Genomic DNA, 24,302 nt, shown 5'->3' on the forward strand with positions numbered 1-24,302 from the left:
TTTTGGCCGAACATCTCGTCAGGTACACACAGCATGATATGTTATACCCAAGACTCAACACTGTATTATTGTCGTTATATTGTAAGATAGTTCGAATAGACGAATGCGACATAAATGAAATTGGGTGGCGTTTAAAAGCGTTTGCACTACATACGAGTTATACGTACGAGTATACATATAGTTCTAGTAATATCGGACGTTATTATAATATGTTATTTTAAGTTATTTTATTGGTATTGTATACATCTGCTCTGAGGGTGGTGTGTGTGCCCGGGAAAGATGTTATTAATTACGATTACAGTAATGATACGTGTTCGCGCGCCCGTCCGCCCGTCCGTGTACGAAATTATAATCGTAAACAAAAAATATTGCGAAACGTGTTATTGTTATATACCTATTATAATAATAATGTACGTCGTGCCCAGATAAATATTTAAATGGTTCATGTTGATGTTTGCAAAGCCGTCGTATTTGTTCGTCTTTCGTCGACTGAGCAAATTTGGCGCCCGGAATGAAACTCGAGGCACGTTCGTTTGGGGCCGACTGCTGTCGTGGTCCATTAGCGTTTGATGACCTACGCGCATTACGTGCCCGCACGTTATCGTCGCGTCGTATTTACACGGTTCTATACACAAAACGCGAGCTTTGGGTTTCCAAGCGAAGCGTACAGTCTTGGCTTTGAGAACGATAATATCTCGATTTCGCAAAACGTATTTATACTATTTTCAATATTATTATGGTAAACGCAGTTATCGGCCGAAAGCGGTTGTAACGTTATCCATCAGCTTCTTATCGTAAATCATCAGAAAGTATAAACATATTATGAGGTACCTCGTACCTATGCCTAATTGATTACGATATAAGTGTTTATAATATTAATAATATATTCTGCACGTTTTGTTGAAAGTATAGTGTAATAGTAATAATGTTAATAAATAAAATATTTAATATTATGTACGACACGCGCGACGCAACGGCGCAGTAGATTTTAATCAGATCCGTAGATTATAGTTAAATACATTGTATATTATAAATTATAATAATATTATAATACTTCCTCGGGTGATTGATTTAAATGAACCCCATCGGCTACAATAAAGTTTTTCATCGCTTTATTACACTATATAATATTATATCAGATGTGATTTTCCCGCGTACTTTTCGTAATATCCGGAGATAATCTCGGCGGCAATAATTTCAATAACAAATTGATTTTATTTTGTGATAACAAAACAAAGCGTATATTATGATCGGTACGGTGAAGTACTAAATTTTCCAACCATCGATATTGATCTCGGACAGTGTTATTACGACGTTATAATAATATCACGACACAAAATTACATAAGATTCCTTTTCGTTTATTATAATAAATTTACATACGAACCGTAAAATAACTGAAATATCGGTATTCAGCAACCATATACCCGTTTGTAAGAGTTGGAAATTACATTGTTCTGCGATAACCAACTTAAACTAAAAAACTGCGTTTTAGCTAACCATCGAGTTGTACTATGCAGCAGTGCCTGTCGCACTTCTGTTTAGTTCCACTGCTTATTATATTTATAAGCAACTCGTTGCCAGTGGTGCATCGTGTTCATATGCCTATCAGCAAACAGGAAAAAAAATGGAGAACTTTAGGATTGGCTCAATTAAATTAGGTACTCTACTGATGGTGATCGGGATAGGGTAGTTGACTATAGTTACAGTTTGATAAATTTGACAAACGTGGGTGGGGGAAATCAGAGTCCAGTTATGCTTATTATTTTATTAATTTATATATTTTGTATACTGTATATACAGACAGTTACAGCTACCTGTAGTGTGCTAGTGTACCGTACGATTATCGTTATGGTCGTTATTAAATATTTTTTATATCGTGTATATAGCCATGCATCCCGTCCCGTCATCCCGTCATCGTCTCGGTCCAGTGTATTGTGTTAAAATCTAAGGCGTTTGTATTATATTATTATACTGCAGGTAGCCACTGAATCTGTTTAACGTTATGGCCCCGAGGAAAAACGCGCTGAATAAGCTCCATTGTCATAAATCAGTTCGTCGCTTTAAAATATAATATTTATGACGACATTATTATTACTATTATAGCGTCCTATAACCATCTACCTGGCCACTCATTGATGGTATAATAATAGCATAGAATGTCTGTTGTAGTTGTTGTAATATTCGCATGCACTTGCTGAGCAAAACGCAGGCAGACAAACTATATATATTTATATTGTTAACCTAACCCTTCGAACGACTGCAACAGCGGCGGCGGGTGCAGACGGTCGTTTTTAGATCGGTTTGGTGTAATTTTCTGCGGCCGTGATGCCGGAAAGATACCGAAAATGAGCTCGTTGGCCGTCAGCCTCGGGGATGCATTCCGGCGTGTTCGGACCTCTGCCTCCGCCTTCACCGCTGTTGCCGTTCCGAGAACAATACGAATTCCGGTACGTCGTATTCGTATACGTATACACCTACCTACCTGCCTTCGTGCCAGTGTATATAGTAATAACGTAGCGTATAGTTGTCATCGCGTACTTATATATATATATATAACGTGTGTTTGTGACATTATTATCTATTCTCCAAACGTTCACAGACCTCCGCGCACGAGCTCCTATTTCACCAACGACGTGCGTACAACTACAATACAAGTGAGGGTGCTAGAGTATGTGTGTGTGTGTGTGTGTGTGTGTGTGTGTGTGTGTGTGTGTGTGTGATACGCGTATTCGTATTATGTTGTGCGGCGTGTATATAATAATATAATATATCGTGTACACGTACGGAGAAGTCGCGCGGTTCGGGAGACATCAACGCTGCAGGTCTCGCCGTAGATGACGACGACGACGTCAACGTCGCATCCAGGGCCCCCACGTACTCGTCCGTTAAAATTCGCTCGCTAATTAATTCCAACCTATGTATATGTAATATATATATATATATATATAATAACGAATCATATCATACGCATACGCTTTAACAATAATAACAATAATATATGTAGCGTGATGCTAACAGGTACGCTGTTGTATATGCATAATATTATTGTTATAATTGCGGTCGTGGTCTGCGCCAAATTTGTTTTCGGGAACGCCGCCGCCGGTCGTGTCGTTTGTCTCGTGCGACCCACGCCACTGCGGCCGGTAGTCAAAACAAAGTATAAACTATTATGCAGGTAGTATCCTTTCGCGACTTTCTCTGTAAAACACAATATTTGACCCATCGGCGGGGACGGGGCCTCGGGACTCTCATATAGAAAGCGTGAAATTGATTCAAAGGCGCGTATGGAAATATACTCTTTTAAATAGATTAAAATTGACCTACCTGAGCATGTTCTTAATATCGTTTTAATTGAAATATTGTCGACATTGTTGTGTGTTTTATAAGAAACTCGGTCCAAATGAATTGTGTGAATCTCATTATCTGTATACGTGGCATAAGTGGAGACTTGTGTGAGAGTGTAGCTAGGATCTTTTGTAAAGATTCTTTGCGGGTATATACTTTTTTTTAAATCTAAGTTTTCGATGGAGCTTAGAACATTTTTAATTTTTTGTCTTAAGAAATAATATTTTTTAAATATTTAATTAATATTGTATTTATATATTTTATGTATATTATTGTTTATGGTACATTAGATAGTTTAAAAAAAAAATTAAAACAAAATGTGGGGGTGGGAAGGGGAGAGAAAGTTAAATGTAACTTGTATATTTCACAAAATGTTTATTATTATTTAAATTCTCGTGGTAGGATAAATAGATACATTTTTTTGTTTAGATGATGTGATAATACACAAAATACAGATATAGGGGGAGGGGTGGACGACTGCTCTCATATCCCTTTATAATAAGCCTAGGTTTCTTATAGTATGTGGTAGTGGTGTTATGCACCATTGTTATTGGATTTATGAAAACAATTTATTAAAAAATATGAAAAATCGATCTTATTTCGTAGACGCGTATCCCACCGCCGCCGCAAAGGAATGAAAAAGTGGAATTTGTGGAATTTTAATCGTATATTAGGTATACCTACCTATAATTCGTATTGTTAAAAACGAAGCCTCCGGACTGATTGAAAAACCAATATAATACAACAATACCTCGGCTTAGTTGATTGAATAATTATATTTATTCAGAGCATAAAGCATCTCTCGGGTTAATATCAAGACTTGTTCTTTTTCGTTTCAGGCGGGCGCCTAATTTTCGAAACTGAATTAATGAAGCGAAAAAAAATCTTCTACACATTATAATTCGTAATGAACACATCTTGTTCGCTCGTGTCCAACGTGTATTGATGTTATTAAGTCATGCACTATAGGTATATAATAACAATTTATTATTATATATTGTAATCAATAGATTTTCACGATTATACTGCTGTGCTGCAGTGTACACTCGTGCTGCAGCCGCTCTCTGCAGCGTCTTTTGGGATTCAACGGCTTTTACGTGCACGCGCTAATCCTCAAAGTGAAAGCCGTCGGCTTCCGGTCTAATTAAAAATAATAAACACGTGGTGCGTACATTACATATATCATTTTGTTGCTCGCAAAAAAAGAAAATGCCAATTAATGAACGATTTAAATGCAAGTACACACTCACACAACGCGTACGATATATGTTGTACTTCTGCTGTAGTTATATTGTATTATATTAGCGTTTCGTTCAACCGGTGTAAAACATAATATCGTTGTGATACTGTTGGTGATTCGTTAAGTAGCCATTTATAATATTATATACCTATTATTATTGCAATTGTGCCCATGTGCTACAGTATTTCCTCCTAATTAGAACAATATATTATGCGTTTTTTGATTAACGGTGAACGTGTAATTCTGGGAATAGCGCGAAGGGTTAATTATTGATAGTTTTTTTTTTCAATTGTATATTTTATTGTATAGAAGTCGTTTAATTGTCTGTATTCCGTTTAAAAGCTCGCAAAAACCGTAGACCTGATAATTGCGTTGTACTAATAAATCTATTGCGAAAACATTATTTTTAAGAGATATGAAATAAATAACAGAATAAACGTCGTATCACCGTGTACCAAGTTATTAAGCTCTTTAAACTATTTCATATTATTATAATGTGTGAGATGGAGGTTAAATAATTATTTTAATAACAATCAGATACTTCTGTTACATTGTAAATTTGCAATTAATATTTTTGGTAAGTACCTACTGTGTTATATTATAAAGTTTTTTGTTAGTGAATAATGAACATAAAAAATTATTAATAATGTAGCTGTAAATTAATTTTATAAATTTTCATTTATAATTGGTCTCTAATTGGTCACTATTTTACAAAAAAAGTCTTTAAAGTACTTAATTTTAAACTATAGTTATACTGAGAGCACTGGTATAAGTTTATTCTTTGAAGTCTTGAAAAGGAGCTTATAATACGGCCAAGGCCAGACTTTTCGTATCCAGTCTATCAAATTACTATTAATAATATTATTTGTATTAACAAGAGAGTTTCAAGCATCATCGAGTGTATACAAATTTAATCTTACTTGTTAATATCTTCGTCCAATTTACCTTTTAAGATGGGTATATGTATCAATATATGTATATGTTTCAATATTTAAAAAAAACTGGTCACAATCGCGCCGTAAAAATGCTTTAAACAATTAATATTTTGATTTTTTGAGATAAAATTTTATGGTGAATGTTGAACAATAAAATAATTCAATTTTATTATCTACAAAGTTTGTTATTTTTACGCTTTGAAGTTTTGACTCGATGTAAGCGGAAGGCGAGTCAACGGGTATTGTTAGAGGTCTCTACTCTCTACTAACCAGACAATATAAACTATTTAACATGTATATAATACTTGTCTACTAATTGAAACCGAATACTAGTCCGTAGCGATAAGTCTGAATACGGCGCGGCGTGTTCCATGTTGTTTTTTGGTCCATTATTGACACCTTGATATATTTTTATCATTGTACCATACGAATCTGTTCGCGACGAATACGCTACGATGCGACGAGGCATCCAACCATTATTTAATCGTGTGATATACCGTTATAGGTGTTGCGAGATCACTTCGTGGTCGTGATCATTAAAAATTGACGATCAAACAGCGCGCGCGAGTGCGCGACACCATCGCTATCATCGTCGTCATTAAATACCACGCGGCGAGAACATAACACACACACCTATATAAAACTATACGCTATTATTATATACCAGGCGTGAATCCTCCTAATAGTAATAATAATATATTATGATATAAGAATTGCACGATTCTTCACTGCACGTGTCGTCTGAAAACGCATAAACATCATACGCGTGTCTCTTCACAGAATATTATTACATAGAAGTGGAAAAAAAAAATCACAGAAAATCTTCCAAATGGCTGGTCGCCGCACTACCGATCTGCGGCGTACAGCTAACAATTCATCTTGCGGGATCGTTCAAATTTGTGGCCGTTGGCCTGTAAAGCTGTAGCATAGTATAATAGTATATATGCACAATGCACTTATCTGGACGGTGCATCTTTGCTGCAGCAGAGGCAATGGTGTATATATATTACGATCCGATAATAATAAAATTATGCGCGCGCGTGTTTCGTGTAGAAAATCGTTATATAATCTTCAGGGATGAAGACGGATGGGTATAATATTATGTTGTGCGCGAGAACGTATTGCAGTCGTATACACGTACATACTATGTATATATTTATGTGTTATTATGTTTATACAATAGGCACATAGAGTATATAGAGTTGGCCTCCTATTCGACCGTCACCAGCGCTATATAAAAACTGTTAAAACAATTTGTGCAGTTCATATAAAGGAAATAAGAACTTTTTCAAGGGGGTTAAAGTAATTTATTTGATGTGCTGGTTGTTGTGAAATGTGTGTTATTATAACGCGAACTACCACTAAATCGTTATTAATCGTTTACTAATCTATATTATATTCTAGACTAAATATAAGTTTACCTGATAGATTATTTAGTATGGGCCAAGGGTAGGGGAGAGGGTCCGGATTCGAGATAGGTAATTTAATACAAAAATCAAATATTTTGATAGCGAGAACCTTCCGTATAATACGTTGTGTATATGCGTGCCTGCGTTTTTAGTGTTCCCCGACTCCGGTATCGGTGGTGGTCGGCCACCTGTGACCCTCAGTCGGCGGTGGTGCGATGTCCCGAAGATACGAAAATCCGCCGAGGCGTGAAATACGGATCGTTGCACGAACTATACGCGGTCATAACTCGCGGGCAACACGGCGGGGATTGTTGTTATGATATTACCATAATATTATAATATACTATATCGAAATCCGTTTGTCGAGTCTGTTATATTATTATGGCCGCAGTGGTGAATTTAGAAAACATATACGTTTAGCTCAAGGCCAACATTTATCCTTCCTAATTAACTGATTTCATATTAATTTATTAAGCAAATGGTATTTTGAAATTTTCGAGTAAAAAATGTTATCTAAATAAACATATCAACTAGGTTGATTAAACAAAATAATAATTATATATTTTGCTTCGATCGGTTCAATGAATTGTCAAACAAAGTCTTAAAAATAATCAGATAATATACGATTGATGGATGTTGTGATGGCAATAATTATTGATGGAAATACTTGAAAATGTATTCTGTTTTTATTTTATTTTTCTACATTAAAGCGAAATTAGTCACAGGATAACGAAAAAAATCATATTCGATTAATTTTTAAGTAATACGAGATTAAATGATGTTTTATTTCACTGAAAATATAACTTGGTGTTAGGGGAAACATGCCTTTACTACAAGTAATATTTTGCTATTTATTCGTCAAAGGGCTGGATGGAAAAATGTGACGCGTGTGTTGCATTATACGTGTATACACAAACATATTATATTTTACGTACAGGAGCGTATCTGGTCACACGGTTGAAGCGCAGTGTTCCCCTATTATACAAGATGACGTACAGGTTTTTACACGTCCGGCCAAAGTTATGACTACGGATAACATCTCGTCAGATATCTAAAGCGAACGTTTTATCTGAAGCGCCGTACTGGCTGTGTACGAGTATGTGTATCACTCCTCGGATCTATGTGCATGTACCGTTTACCCCGAGAGTACCTACTTACCTATAATAATAATATTACATATCTTGGCCGTCAACCCGCCCGAATGAATTCAAAAAAAAAAAAAACGACGTTTGACGTCACATTAAATCGCCGCCGCAGTATACCCTCTTGAGACACGCTGCAACCCGTTGTGAGTAAAATTATGCACTGAAGCAATAACACGGAATCACGTAGTTACAAACCAGGATTAGTTCTCACAGTCGTCCGCAGCTCTGATTTTCAAGTTTTTTCTCAAGTATATTTTTTGGGAGTAGAAGCGGACAGCGGTCGCGTCGTTTGTTTCTTCGACGATACCGATGGCGCTTGCGATATGCGTGGTGGCCAAAGATCTGTACACGGGAAAAATGTTTCCGAAATATTTCAACCTACCAACTTTTCATTTATACATAGATACATTATTGTCGTTACCCAAGCCCAAAAAATGTAAAACAAAATCGTTTGCTTTGTGAGTCAACGACAATCGTTGCGACTTAAGCAGGGCTTATATAATATAACGCCTATTAGGGGTTGGTCGGCGCGAGTCTTAAATAATCTAGTTTCGTTGTCGACCCAGATTGATATCTTGAATCACGAATTTATAGAATTATTATTATTATAAGTAAAAGCAGCATTGAGCATTATATAATAATATAGTTTCGGATTTCCGATTGGACGTGTATCGATCATTCATCGTTGGTCCTTAATAGATAACCCTTTTCTATTCACGGGATACTCGACGTCGTTAAGCATGAATTACGTTCCAGATGTGAACCGATATCGCTTTTAAAAGAAAATGTTTGTTTTGGTTATCTTTTATTTTTTGGCGAACGATTTTTCATGGATTCATGAATAAGTTCAAGAGAAGTATTCAAAAAGATTCATATAACTTGTATTACAGTACTACTAAGTACATATATACATATCGATTGGAAAATAAAAAATAAAATATTACCTATAGTGCTATAGATATATATTATATATATTTACTAAAAAGTAGTAATTTTTAAGATTTTTCTACGGTTTTCTATAAGAGTTATACAATTAACAGGAAAAACTAATCGACAATTGTCTGCAGAATATTATTAACAAGAACAAAAATGAAGAAAACTTTTTAAATACAATACTACTTTACCTACGCAGAACAGAATTTCGGTATATATCTGATAAATTATTTTGTCAATGCATAATAATTATAATAATAATATGTTTGTTAAAATTTCATTATTGTATCCTTTAATGGTATTTGTGATTTGTTGAATTTATAGGAACAACATCAACATAATATGTACGTTTAGAAATATGAAACAAGATAATAACGACGGTTTTTATTCTGAAATTAACAAAATTTAAATATTTGTGTAATCAGAAAACTAGACTTCATCGGTATTATTATATAGGTACTAGCAAATTGTGTTTGTTGACTCGACCAGCCATGTAGTATAATACAGCCATCGTGTATAATATATTTGTCGAATAAACTGCAATTTTTTTTCCGTGTAAACACGCGTATACACGGTCGTTTGGAGTGTTGTTTTTTTTTTTGCGATGTTTCGACCCTTTATAATAAATTGATACATTAAAAACAAACAAACTCGCGTAGCCGGTCAAATACGTATTAACGTGTATGAAAACGAAAAAAAATTTTGTTAGTTCAACGTGAACCCGGTTTGTTCTCTACGTCTCTCGAGTTATTTTAGAGCATTAGATACATAACGAACTCCATTTTAATCTCATTTAAATATTTACATTTAAATTTTAAACGCATAACAACTGTGATGTTACATATCATTATGCATGTTTTGTTATGTAATGAACGTTAGATATTCTATAAAATTTTTCGAAAGCGCAGTTAGTTAAATCTTGGCCGCGCGTTATTAATTGGCGCGAACGAACGCGTTATTATAATAATTATTCAGAGATGCAGTTTTTTTAATTATCTGTGTAATTTACGATACTGTGTAGTGAAGATTCCTATCCACTCGTCGTTTCCTTTCCGTCACTATTTCCTCCGTTTGTATATAACGATTTCCGCGGTAAAAGAATAGAGCATATTATAATAATAATTTATTTTATTTATTGCTAGTAGAAGAAATATGTACAAAGTATAATGGATGAATATATGAAGTTACTAGCTTTGCTCTATAGTGAGGTAAACCTCTTATCGTATAGAGCAAGAATACTTACCTAGATGTTATTTTAAATATATGGAAGAAATATGTAATAAATAAACTAAAAAGTTAATTTAAAAAGAAAAAATTCACAATTAGATATTAGAAGGGATACAATAAGGACTTCAGAATAATTTTGTATTATAATATACAGGTTCATCATGCATATTTACTAAAAATTACAATGTATAATATATGTGTAATATTATTTTACACGTATAAAGTATACCTATATAGTATAAAACAGACGGTTCAATAATAAATTTGTATATATTAATAATACATATACCTACATGAACTATATATATTATACTTTGCGCTCCGGAAGAACGGCGTTCACAACGTGAATAATCGCAATGGTGTTATTGGTATTTATTTGGTCCCACAATGTCGTATACGCGCCTCTCCCTAAATACCACCTGATTTTCTGTACATATTAAGTGCTATGGGAACCGTTTGTTGTGTATTATACGTCGGTACATTATTATACGATGAGAACGTTTTGTTATGATTTGAAACACCTTTTGGGCGGCGGGGGTGGGGGGAATGCGAAGCTGAGAAAAAAATAGCGTTATCCCGACAAGAACCAAAGCCGCCTCCGCGTATTATTCACGGACAAAAACCAATTTTCACGATCCCTTTTAACGCGTATTTCGCCGATGGTCGGGTGCGGGGGCGCGAGTGCATATATCGTGTATAAGGCGCACATAATATAGGCGTCGGTGAATCTCTCTTTCGGGCCAAAAACAGCCGCCGCCACCACTGCCCGCGACACACTCCCACTCTATAACCAACACCACCGAGTCGTGTCGACCGGGGCGATAAATCGCGGACGAATTCGCAGAAAAATATAAACATAATATACACATGCAATGCTCGTTGTTAATATAATATATGTCGGCGAACAACAATATAATATTTTATTTGTTGTACGCGTCGCCGTCGTCCGACACGTTTTCTGTAGGTACCCTAAAATACCGGTCCTACACTCCTATCGTTACAAATAAATTATCCGTTTAATAAGAACAGTCTGCGGCGACGTAGGTCCTGTCGTTCCAAAACCGCGCAGGTGCCGAAGTTTTTATAAAATATATACAGGGTGTACCGGTTGATGGTATATTGGTAGCACAGTTTCTCACTGATATGATACAAATTAAAAAAAAAATTAATTTTTATGTTATTTAGGTACTATAGATAGAATTTGTTTATGCCTTATTTTATAGACATTAGTGCATTCAGTAATAGTTTTAATTGAAGTGTTCATTTTTTTAACTTAAATTTCTTTGAATACTGCAATACCTATTATGTGTGTAATGCCGTTGTTATGAACTTCAATAATAAATATCCATAATAAAGCACAAGAAAAATAAATAATGAATAATTATTTTTAGAATAGACGATGACTACACATAATATAAGTATTCCGATTCGAATATTATTTTATTTCATAAAGTATTAACTATTAAGTAAGTTGAATTGTGAGAGTTTTTAAATATCAATATTATACATGCTCATGACTGGCTTAAAAATTAAAATACTGTAAAAAAAAAAAACGAAGAAACGTATAATTTTTGATTTTAACGACCGTTAAAAAACCACGCGTACAACGACGTACTAGACACACCCTGTACTTCACACATAGATATCATATATATTATATAGGTGTATTAAAAAAACGCGTGTGTATGGACCAACTGACGGGAGTTGCTGCGGCAGTGGCGGTCTCGTGTAAGCCTGGAGCGTCGTTCGACAATCAGTTTCCGACTGCGCGTCGGCTACCGGGGACTCGCGATCATCCCGTGTCCGCCCACGGACACCGTAAACTTTATTATATAGTATTATAGAATACACCGAGTGCATGTGCCGAAGTATTTCCATGGTCCACCTAATGACTGTCCTCCCCCCCCCCACCATCGTGTCACGCACCGGTCTCGGATGAAAACTCTTTCAATCGTATACATCGAAGCACCGGACGAGTATTAAAATATTATTAATTATTGTTTATAGGAGGAGATCCGTTCGGAAGGACGACTCGACGGCAACGGGTTCCGAGAGAATTCTTATTATTTTTTATTATTATAGGTATAATATCGTGTGTCGGTCGTATTTTTTTCGAGTCTGGACAAGTGCGATCCCGCGGAGGTTCCCATGAAAAAACCACCGTCGGTTCAACGTCTTTCGGATGCGTCGTCAATATTTCTCCTTAGTCCGTTATATCTATATAATATAATAGAACGTTATTATTATCGTCATCGTCGTCGTTATTGTTATTATATTGTGTCCAAACCACGGCTACGCGATTTATTCGTCATCGTCGAAATACGTACAAGTATATATAATACTTAAATGTACGTGAAGAATTCAGAGAGTCCTCGAAAAATCGCGTCCTTCGGGTGTCATCGTAAATCGTCCGGCATATCTGGAATGTACGAACGGTCCGCGATATATGTATATGCTCCGTACACGTCACTGTATTGTCGTTTTAAATTCCTCGCATAACAGTCTTTTCATTGTATTATATAATAAATGTATATATAGTACAATCCGTATTACCTGACTATACCTGAAAAAAATTATCTGTTATAAAATACGCGGTGTAAAATAAGTCGATCTATTTCGAAGTTTTATCACTTCATGCGCAAATCGGGGTTTAACTCTTGAACCGGAATAATAAAGATTTTTAAGTCTGTCAATTGAGTATGATATATCACTATATATAGTTTATTATACATAACATTTTCCGAGTCCTGACGAATCTATATTGATTTAACTTATTAAAAATAGTGCACCCGTTTGCATACTTAAAAAAAAAAACTGTACACATAGATAGATTGCATTTATAATAAAAAAAACAAACATATAGTTTGTTATAAAAAATAAAAAAATTATTTGGTGATATATTCTCTTCTTCACGCAACCATTGCCTGTGTTGTTACTATAGATGTTTATATTTGCTCTCCTTCATGGCATCATTAGAAGATAATTAGCAAATAAATCGTTTTTGCCTATGATTTATTAAAAAGGGATATATTGATAGACTATATTGACCTAGTTTGGTATTCATATTCCCCAAGTGGTGAATTATTTATTTATTTATCATTCTTTGTCATTTATTTTTTATTGTAAACGTGTAGTGTAGATTAATCTTTCGCCTTTTCACCTTGCGCCTTGACCTATCCAATAAAATGTCCTCATCTACATTAGACTTTCTTCTAGCCGTAAAAGTTTTAAATATACAATGTATATTTTACCTTACTATTATGTCATATCAAGTTACTTTATTATTAAAGTATAAACCTTGTGTATATATAATTATAATTTATGTACATTTATTGCTGTATTCTCATCTTATTATTAATTGTAATTGTAATTATATTTAAATTTGCAATAGCGTGTCTTTATTATTTTGTAATATTACTAATTGTAAAGAGAGGACCATGATGATAATCTATTAAACAAATCATAAATAAAATAAAATACATGTAATAATATACAGGCTAGGCTTTGTATATATATATATATAGCCGATGTGATCTATAGAAAAAATTTTAATTTGTCACAACTTTTGAGTGGAGTTCAGTGTCTTCTATATACTTCATAAACATCGTGATAAAAATTCATGAATTTCGATTATACGATTAGAGTTTGTGTAATGAAACTAAATAATTTTGAATAATTTTTCAGTTGCAATACAACTACACATTATGATAATACACAATAATATTATATAGTTGTCGAGGCCAAGAAATGTTAATCTATCGTTCGTCATATTACAGCCGTGATACGACGGTATACCTATATACGAAGGAATATATCTATAATGTTATCGTAGTTATTGCCGGTCAGCTACCGATTTACGGTTTTTTTTCGTTTAACGCCCGCACAGATTTTGTCATTTCTTTCGGTATAGGTACTTAGATAATAATAATGTATATGTACAAATCACGATTGCAACGCGACGCGACACAAACTACCGACATAAATCAAGTGTTCGCGCCATAACAGTTCTATTACTCCAAATTACTGCTTACTCTTTTACTGTTATCGTATAATATATATATATATCCAATATAACGTTATATAGTGTATCGTTTGACAAAACAAAAAAAATGAACTTTCAAGTCAACGGTGCGAGTAGATGTATAATTTATCTAACATTATGTATATATATATGATGCTTACTCATTTCGTGTATGTATGTCGACAAGCAAAGAAAGAATAGTTGTCGTAAAATCCGTATTCCCGTTTTTTTTTTTGTATACAAATCTATCGATGTACGACTTTATTATGCTCGCATTGATTTATGAAAGAAACTATATAATTTATATATATATATTCCATAATTCTACTTTCGCTCTATCTTTTTTTTTTGTATTTAAATTTATATACCTTCACGTTTCCTCCGTGAACTGATCAATTTATACGTCCGTTTTGAAAGCGCTTGCGTATAATGTATATATATATATATATATATGTGTATATGTAGAGGTACACGGGAAATATAACCGTGCGATGTTGTAAAACGATAAACGAAGAAGGATACGGCGCACTATAACATTCGTTCTCGATACAAAATATTATTCGCACTCCGTTTTTAACCAGGTAGATATAAGTACTATAATATATATCCGTTAATTTCCATCTCGTTTCCGCGCGCGCTAATTACATATTGCGTACATAGGTAGAGGTGTATAGCGTCGGCGGCGTTAATATATAAAACATATTTTACCAACTAAAATTACGACAAATTATGTTTCCGTTATTAATGTCTGCGTTAAAATTTACTATACTGAGTTTAGTATGTATACGAAACTTTAAAGCGGAATTTTCCGCGAAAACTTCTAACCTTCTGCTTCGACGAATATTTTACACACACCGTTGTTTATATATTTTGTCTCTTGTTTTTATTCATTACGCTTTTAAGCTTTACATTATCTGTTGCAGTTTTCTGTGTTTATCCCTCTCTCCCTGAAGTCTACAGTTATTCTACAGTTATTTACTATTTGATAGAAACATGTTTTCGTCGTGGAAGCTAATGGAAATGCGCTTTGACTTATATTCAACAATTATAAAAGTACAATTCATTATTATGCAGCGGGGCCCGTACATGAATGCGCCCCGTCGTGTATCCCCGCTGCGCAGTCTTCTTTCGAACGTCGTGCGTAATGCACTTTTATTTCACATGTCTTAACACATCTTCATTAGTATTCCATCACGCAGCCGTCTTACACGCGCGTGTGCAAATGCACATGTACGATCTATTGACATTTCAAAAGCCTTTATAGTATATATATATAACACGTGCTCCGCGACAAAGAGAGATAGTGAGGGAGAGAGAGAGAGAGCCTTTTGGACGAATCTAAAGTGCACACATTACTCTTTCAGAAATGTCTTATATATATAGTAACTTATTTTATTACGTGGAATTTGTGTGCATTCCCCTCGCAGTTGCAACGCTTGTGCAAGCTCGTGACGTACTAAAAGTCTTTGAATTTTTCGTATTAATTAGAGTAAACGTACGTGATATTGTAATTGGTGTACAGTTTATACACATCTATTATAATACTATATAATATAATATTTTCGCTTCTGGTACGACCACATGAGTCTGTAGTTTATTATAAAAAAATGAGACCACATTGTTGCATAAATAATATACTATGCTCACTCGTATTAGTCGTATTATAATACTAAAAACACAGTTCGTTTAAAGCGTAGTTTTCTGTTCGCGACTGCGCCAGCAATATGTATGTAATACGTACTATATGTTATATTATATATCGTTATATCGTGTTGATTAGCGTCGTTCGGACGTCCGTCCTGGTCATCCGTCTTATTTCTATAATGTGCATCCATCCACCGTCCGTCGGAGACGCTAACCCGCGGTGACGCGTGAAAACTACGCTTCTTCGTCGTCGTCTGTTGTTAGTATCATACAATATACGCCGCCTCGGGGGCCACCGGTGCAGCGCAGACCGGCTCTGTATACGCATATTATGATGTATATGCTGCAGCAGAAGAAGAGGACGGCGGCGGAGAATTAACTAGCGTTCAACAAAAGGATACCACCACAATAATAATATCATATATATATATATTTATGGTGTACGTACGTGAGTGTCTCTAATAATGACTACCTGCAACCGAGAAAGAATGACGGGCTGTATATATTATATCGTGTCTATGTGTGCGCAGTAAGAAAAAAAAATGTAGACGGCCATGAAACTCCTCGGCGAGCGTATAGGGTGACTTGTGTATGTGTGTGTGTGTATGTGTATGTGTGCGTGCATACGTGTGTTCAGCGACGTGCGACTCCAAAGGGTTGCTGCCTGTCTGTCTGTCTGTCTCCGACGAGGAGAGCCCTAAAGCGACCAATAACTCTTTGTCACGGCGTTGTTATTCCCAAATGGTCTCTGAACGCGCGCACAAACAAAGTACCGATCATTAAGTAGTAACCATTTTTGTTCGTAACTGCAGGAATGAGATTTCAATTCCGGTTTGACTTTTTGATATTTTTTTCATCACTTTTTCGTCTCTGAAATACAATAACATTATATTCTACCAAACAAAACTTAGTTTAGTATAATATGTATAGGCATTAATCAATTGCGACAGCGCGGCGGTGGTTTTCACGAGTTTTTGTTTAACAATATATATGATGTGTCCCTACATAGAATTTGTCTATCAATCGCTGGTTTTTAAATAATTACGGTTTCGATATTTCCCGACGGAAATTGTTACAGTACTATAATACTGTTTTATCGACGTGAGTGTGTGATCCAATGATACTGCTGAATTATTACCACCTACTATCAGTACTATCGAATACATCTCCATACAATATGTTTTTTTTTTTTAATGGACGGCTGCTTACTTTATTATGCCACCGAATTACGCGTGGCGAGACGAGCTAAATTTATTATTTGCCCACCTCCCCGCAACTTATTCAATTTGCTATGTAAAGGCATTTATTTACATAATTTTACGGGTTTAACTGAGTCTATCAGTCTTTTGATATCGTCAAAAATCGTATATTCTGCGCTTCTCTAACTATGGTTCTTAACGGCTATATCATACGCTTGACTAATGCGATGCGTGTGGTTGATATGCACTTTGGCCGGGCTGTGCACAGAATCTTCTAAATGTATTAGATTTTATACTGTCAGCCGCGGTTTGAATATCATATAGCGGAATAGCCTATGTCGGATAAAATCCTTTGATCTTTAACAATGTATCTATACGTCCTCCCAGCAATGACCAACCAGCAGTCGAGTGTAGAGAGTATAATATTATGTTCGATTTTATTGTACATAATATACGGATACGCACTTATAAATAACTTCATGATTCGATTATTTATCTCTCCGTTTATCTCTGAAAATAAAAAGTTACATAAATGTTGTGTTGCGGCGTATTTTTTGGAAGAAGAGTCGTCCTCCATCTACAGTAGAGCGAACACCTTATAGATCGAAAAAAAAATAAAAATAAGAAATAATGATAGGTATTGCTTATTTATTTTCACACAAAAGCTAAAATTGACATTTATTCGCAAACGGATTTATGTTGTAATAATCATCATTTTATTATTATCTGTAAAATGCTAAAATATTTTGTATACCTACTATAAAATTGATATTATAACCCCTGACATAAAAGTATTTTATAGCTGCATTACGTATAGGTTTTTCAGCAATTAGAAATAATTTTTAATATCGATAAAGATACTACTCGAAAACCGCGTTATCCACGAAAATATATGCATTTTTTACCCATTATTTAATGTACATCAGAGCTAGTCTCTAAATTACCTTCTTTTTTTTTTTATCGACGTCGAAGATTCATCAAATTTCCACACAGCCATCGCCTTAGGCTAGTATGTATAATATTTATTAAAATTTAGCTACTCGTATTACCTATACAGTATAAGCTGCTGGCGTATATATAGTTAAAATTATAAACAATTAAGACCTTTTAGACTATTAATATTAATGATGGGATTAATTTTATTGCAATTTGTATGCAAATATACAAAAATAATGAGAGATTAAATAGAAATTTTAAAATAGTCTAAAATATAATTTTTCAATTCATATTGCTGTATTATACTTAAACATAAAAATGTTCATTATACAATATTATCATATAATTAATTTTTAATTTTAAAATTCAAAAACATTTTGTGTGTGATTTAATCAATTAACATTTATTATAATTCATAATACATTAATCCTATTTGAAATTGCTATGAATAATTAAACTAGTATTATTTATAAAAAAAATAGACACCTTAAAAATTATCAAAATACACCTGTAGGCGTTTTTGAAATATGTAGACAGAACGTACCTATCTATAACTCGGGATGAAGTAAGGTTGTTTTTATGTAACTTTTATCTTTATAATTGTTAATAATATACAAAATATGTAGATTTCAGCGTTTATTTAATGCGGGTACTTATCAATTTAAAACGGGTTGTATAAACAAGATACTCGTCTGTTGAATTTCAATATCATAGGTAGTATGTAATTTTATAAGTCAAAAAAATAATGTTTACATATACATATTAATATAATTATTATTACAGTAGTAAGATTATTATTATGTTATTAAATATAATATATAGTCCTAGAAATGTTGTTTTTATACTTGGGTCCTCATAAATAGAATTAAATTAATACGGAATTAAATTCCGTATCGGTATTATTATAGTTACCTGTTTGTAAAAATGTGTAAAGTGTCAATAGATTTCGTAAGAACATAATACAATATAATATTATTAATTAATTCGTATGATCGGCTAAACAGTGAAGTTTTTTTTTTAATAGTTTCACTCTAATTCTGTCACATTAAAAATAAATTTGTAATTCTTGTTCTTTGTGTCATTTGATTACAACTTATCAAATATTTGAACGATCTACGTGTACGCACAACACAAAATTAATCAATATGATAATATGATAGTAATAACAAGTCTATGGGATGAAGTGTTTTCGGAAAATCCAGCGTAGCAGCTATATATTAATCAATATTGGACAGTCGTTTTTCACTGAAAGATCAATTTCTGCTGGACACGGTGGACGTGTCATATTATGTTTGTGCAACGTTTTTAATTACGAAAATAAAATCCTTTTCCGATAACTGCGACGATTATAGCCGCGATGCGATTCGGTCGACACTTGACGCACGCAGCGGAGAGTTGAATTATAATAACACTCGACAATGCGCGGTGCGAGTGTTTGCGGGACGGTATACAATCGATTTCGTTTTTATATACGAACGCTCTACAATATCATCACGAAGTACGTGCCCAGATCCACTCTAGTGACTGGTCAGTGGATATAATATTATTGCAGCGATGAAACTTAAAACTGTCTGCTACAAAACGTCCACTAAATGCGGCCCTGCCATTTCTGTTTTTTGGCCGGGTATTGCGCGGAGACTCTTAATTGGGTTTTTTTTTTGTTTCTTAAGGCTTTTGAACGTCTTGTCCGTGAACCGAATACCGAACATCGTCACGTCCGCGCTCGGAATTTTCCCAAAACGTCGTAGCCCGTTGGCGCAATCTCGTGCAACTGCCGTTTTAAATTCAGGAGAAATTAAAAAAATATATAATAATCTTTGGCTGAAACGTTCCGTTATAATATTGTATAATGTTTGTTGCAAAAAAAAAATCGATTTATTATAGTTATCAAATCATCATTATGTGATTTGAATTTTAAATTAATATACCAAATCTAACTTAACCGTGTTGGGAAATTTCGTTTAACCTGCAGTGCAATATGTTTATTTCATTTGATTTAACGAATTTAAATACGTTTACAGTATCAGGGCTTGTTTGGCGAAATGTATAAAAATGTTAGTACGCGAAAAATGGACTTTATCGATTTTCGCGTATAAAATATTCAGATTGTGTGTGCGTATACGAGAATAAAAAATTGTATGTATAAACGGTGTGTGATGAACAACGACGCAAAGCGCGTGTAGAGTTTGAGTGGATTAATTTTTAATCGTTTCGTATTATTTTCACACATTTTACTATTATACAATACGCTGCCGCAAAGGTCAAGAGCCAAGAGCAAATCAATTAGTCACAATTTTTTTCATTCGTTTACCGCAGCGGCTACTACAATGTTTAATCGCATTCTCATTCATACATTATATGCATCGGTGAGCCTCGAGTTATCGGTACAACAGCAATCATAGTTGATATAGTTACATCATATCGTGTATTAAAAATAATAATAATAATAATAGTTCTCGACTTATCAAGTATAGTAGCTGTAACTAATTTCGGTTGTGTACACTTATTTTCTATAAAAAAAAAATTAGGTAATTTTATTGCGTTCATAATTCAATAAGCCACTAGTATTTTACTAGTCACTAGGCCATTTACCCGCTCATTTTGATAGGTTACCCCTTCGTAAGCGCTACTGGTTCTTCTTTAGACTACTAAAAACCAATATTTCTGTATGCGAAACGTATATTTTGTTGTAGCCGATTTTTTTCTTTTTTCTCTATTCCGCCTTTCACACTTTCGTCAAACTACGCGATTGTAATATTATTTATAATAATAATAATTGTATAATACGCATACAGAGATTATCGCGTGTATAGGTACTTACACACCTCTGCTGTCGCTGGTAATTGTCGTCTCGTTGAAACGACGCCCCGCGGGGAGACCGAACACTGTATTAGACCCGTTGTGCGGATGAGAAGCTTTTAGTAAATTGTTTCACTGTATATACCTATATATATATATATATATATAGTGTGTGTATTATGTATATGCACACAATGCCGGCTAATGGCGAGCTAGCCAGCAGTGATAGAGAGACGATGTCAGCGGACGGTTGGACATATATATATTATACGTGTGTGGCACTAATCAGAGTGTGTCTGAGCGCGACAATATATACACAAACGTTATAAATGATTTGCAATTAACGCATTGAATTTGCAGTAGTAACAGTAGTATGCGTATTGCGTATATATATATATATATATATATATATGTATATAACGCTAAAGTCCAAGCGGCGAGTATAAACAATAATAATTAGTGTACCTATATATTTAGTATGACCTCCCACCCCCCGGAAACACGGTCAGCGAGTGTGACGTGAATTGAATGCACACGCAAACGCAATTTATACTAACCCTTTCACTCCTGTCGACGTGGATACACATCCTTATCAATTTAAATTATATGACATGTTATGGATAAATAATGTACATTAAAGGATGTATAGAATTTTGAATTCCTTGTCCAATGAAAGGAACACCCCATGGCTTATAAAAATCTTTAACTATATATTATTATATATTATTACATGGAATTATAATAATAAAAATATATTATATTTATACATTTAAAAATTATCCGAAAAATCTTAATTGATTAATTTTTATTAATTTTATCGAACATCTCAGGACCTATATACTAAATAATAGAATCTATAACTTTATAACGTTTCGATGAGTAATTTTAGTTTTTAATTTTACCACTAAACTCGCATAGTTTTGATTTATGATGGTTAAACATTTTATCAAATTTATGAAAATTGTTCAACACGCAGAGTTGCGTTTGATTTTTCTATTCAGCAGTGAAAGTGCTAAATAACGTGATGTGTGTGTTTGCATTTTATTCAATTTTACACATCGTCGTTAAAGTATACGTGTGATAGCACTGTCGCTGCAGTGACCATCATGGCCGTTTAAATAATTTTGTTTCTTATTCGATTGCGTATAGCTATATCGTTATTTTCTTCCCACCCCCGCTATCATCAACCGACCTCAGAGTTTTCAATATCACGCCGCTGGTGCACGCGGACGACGGAAATTCTAAACGAAAAATCTTATGCGGTTTCCACGCCGAAGATTGTTGTTTGCATCGCGCGTCGTCGTTCGGGCGGAATGAACAAAAAAATTATATGTTAAAAACAGACTGCAGCAGTCAGAGTCGAATACTAATTTTCAGTTTCACCCGTCGACGCAGCATATATGCATTCGGGATGAGATCGAATTTCCAATGTACACACGCCTTACGTCTTCCCGGTGGTTTCTCGGTCGCACTAATCATATTTGATCATCGTTCACGTCGTATACCTTTAAAGCAGTAAACGCGGCGTATAGGTACTGACCGCCGCCCCGCGTGTCTCTATCTGACAACGTTCCTTACAGTTTTTTAGATTTCCCGTAGGCCTAATCGTAAGAAAAAAATGAATAACAACAATAATATACGGTCATTAACGAAACTCTGTATGACAGGACCCGATAGTAACAGAAATAAATATCTTATATTTATAGAACGACGGCGTAGCATAAATTATACTATTATACGTACATTATATTATTAATGCGTTTTTGACCTACCGCTTAGTCCTTGTCGTCGCGGAATATCGCCGGCAGATGATGAGAGGTCACACACGTGTAAGTATAGACATGTCAAGTTTATCTATAACAATGTAATCATAATAAATACGATACACGCACGTATATTCTCCCCCTCCCCCCCTTAAGTCCCGAGGGTTGGTCGGGGTGGGGTTATCGTATATTATGACGGTCAGTTGTCGTCGTCGTCGTCGTCGTTCGGTATACACAATATATTAATCATATACTTTCGTTGGGAAATCGCCATTGAACACGCGCGAATTTCTCTTGCACTAAACGTGTACCTATTATACACGTCAGCCCGCGATATCATCCCTCGCTCGTTGGCCGGGCTAATTTATTTTGCGAAAGATATCTAAGGTGTATAATATAACTCTTCGCGTGCTACCTGTATACGTTGGGGGGGGGGGGCGTGTGATTTTCGCCAAAAATTACGAGATCGCGTGGAGGACTTCTCTGCAGTTCTCGCCGATGCTTAACGAGTTTATAACTGTTGTGTGCCTGCACCACGGTTGGTTGTAGTGTGAATTCTACTATATCGTTGTTATTGTTATTTTTTTTTTTTATTATTATTATTATCTTTATTTATGATGATAAGTAAATCTAAACTTGAGTAATATTTTTAGAGTTGCCGAGATCAGTGCTTTGATGGTATTGACTATATACACCTACCATATGTGTGTATTTTCTCAATCATTTTTTAATTTTTTTTGTAATGTACCTACACATCGTTTACATTAAAAAAAATATATTACAAATGAAAAATAATTTAAAACGAGAACAGAAAACAAGGAAGTTAAAAACAAAGTATTATTTATACGTTGTTATTTATCTTTGCATATTATTTTATTAAAGTTTTAATCAAATATGAATATTTCACATAAAATAAATCTTTTTATAATAGTCACAATTCTAAATTTTAAACTTATTAATTTAGTAGTTAGTTGTTGTATAATTGAATTATAATTAAGGTAAAATTGAATTCAAAATATTTATCAAAAAACGAACGTGTTGTACTAGCTCTGAATAATAATTGCCCTTTGTAATGTTATTAGCTGACAGAGCCTTTTTCCTTAATTCCACCACTGGATATAAGATATAAAACCGTACCATCGTTGAATACCTAGTAAAGTCTATATCCGCATTGAAAATATATCATAGTATATAATATTATAAATTCATATGCGTATGTTATTATGATGAACGCGTAGGCTGCAGGTGTATATGATATTATATGTATATACAAAATTGTGTGTACCGCCGTTAAACCGCGTATATTATATGTACCTATACATAATAAGAGCATCGCTGGGGGTTTTATTTTTCTCGTTAAAATTTATTTCCTTGTTTTTTACCATTATTTTACATTATAATATTATATTATAAAAATGCCGACATTAAAATATGGAAATATTAAAATATAAATATCATATTATACCGTCATCCAAAATGATTTATTTTTAATTCCTTAAATGTGCTACGATGAATAATGATGATCGTGTTTTTTCATTTTTACTATTGCAAATTATCATGTTCTATATATAATAATATAATTATATATATATATATATATATTTACACACGACGTAATAAATAGAGGGTACTATATATACAAAAAAAAACGATGTTAATTAGTGTATTAACATAAATTTAAATTGCATTTTATGTTTTTAAGCG

The 24,302-nt window shown here is 34.1% G+C and overlaps 1 protein-coding gene across 1 annotated transcript in view; it reads left to right on the forward strand.

The window, feature by feature from the left end:
* The window catches only part of LOC132919647 (protein TANC2), a 184,670-nt gene that overhangs the window by 128,274 nt on the left and 32,094 nt on the right, over positions 1–24,302 (forward strand).

Source organism: Rhopalosiphum padi, chromosome 1, assembly GCF_020882245.1.
Source record: "Rhopalosiphum padi isolate XX-2018 chromosome 1, ASM2088224v1, whole genome shotgun sequence".
Taxonomy (NCBI): Eukaryota; Metazoa; Arthropoda; class Insecta; order Hemiptera; family Aphididae; genus Rhopalosiphum; species Rhopalosiphum padi.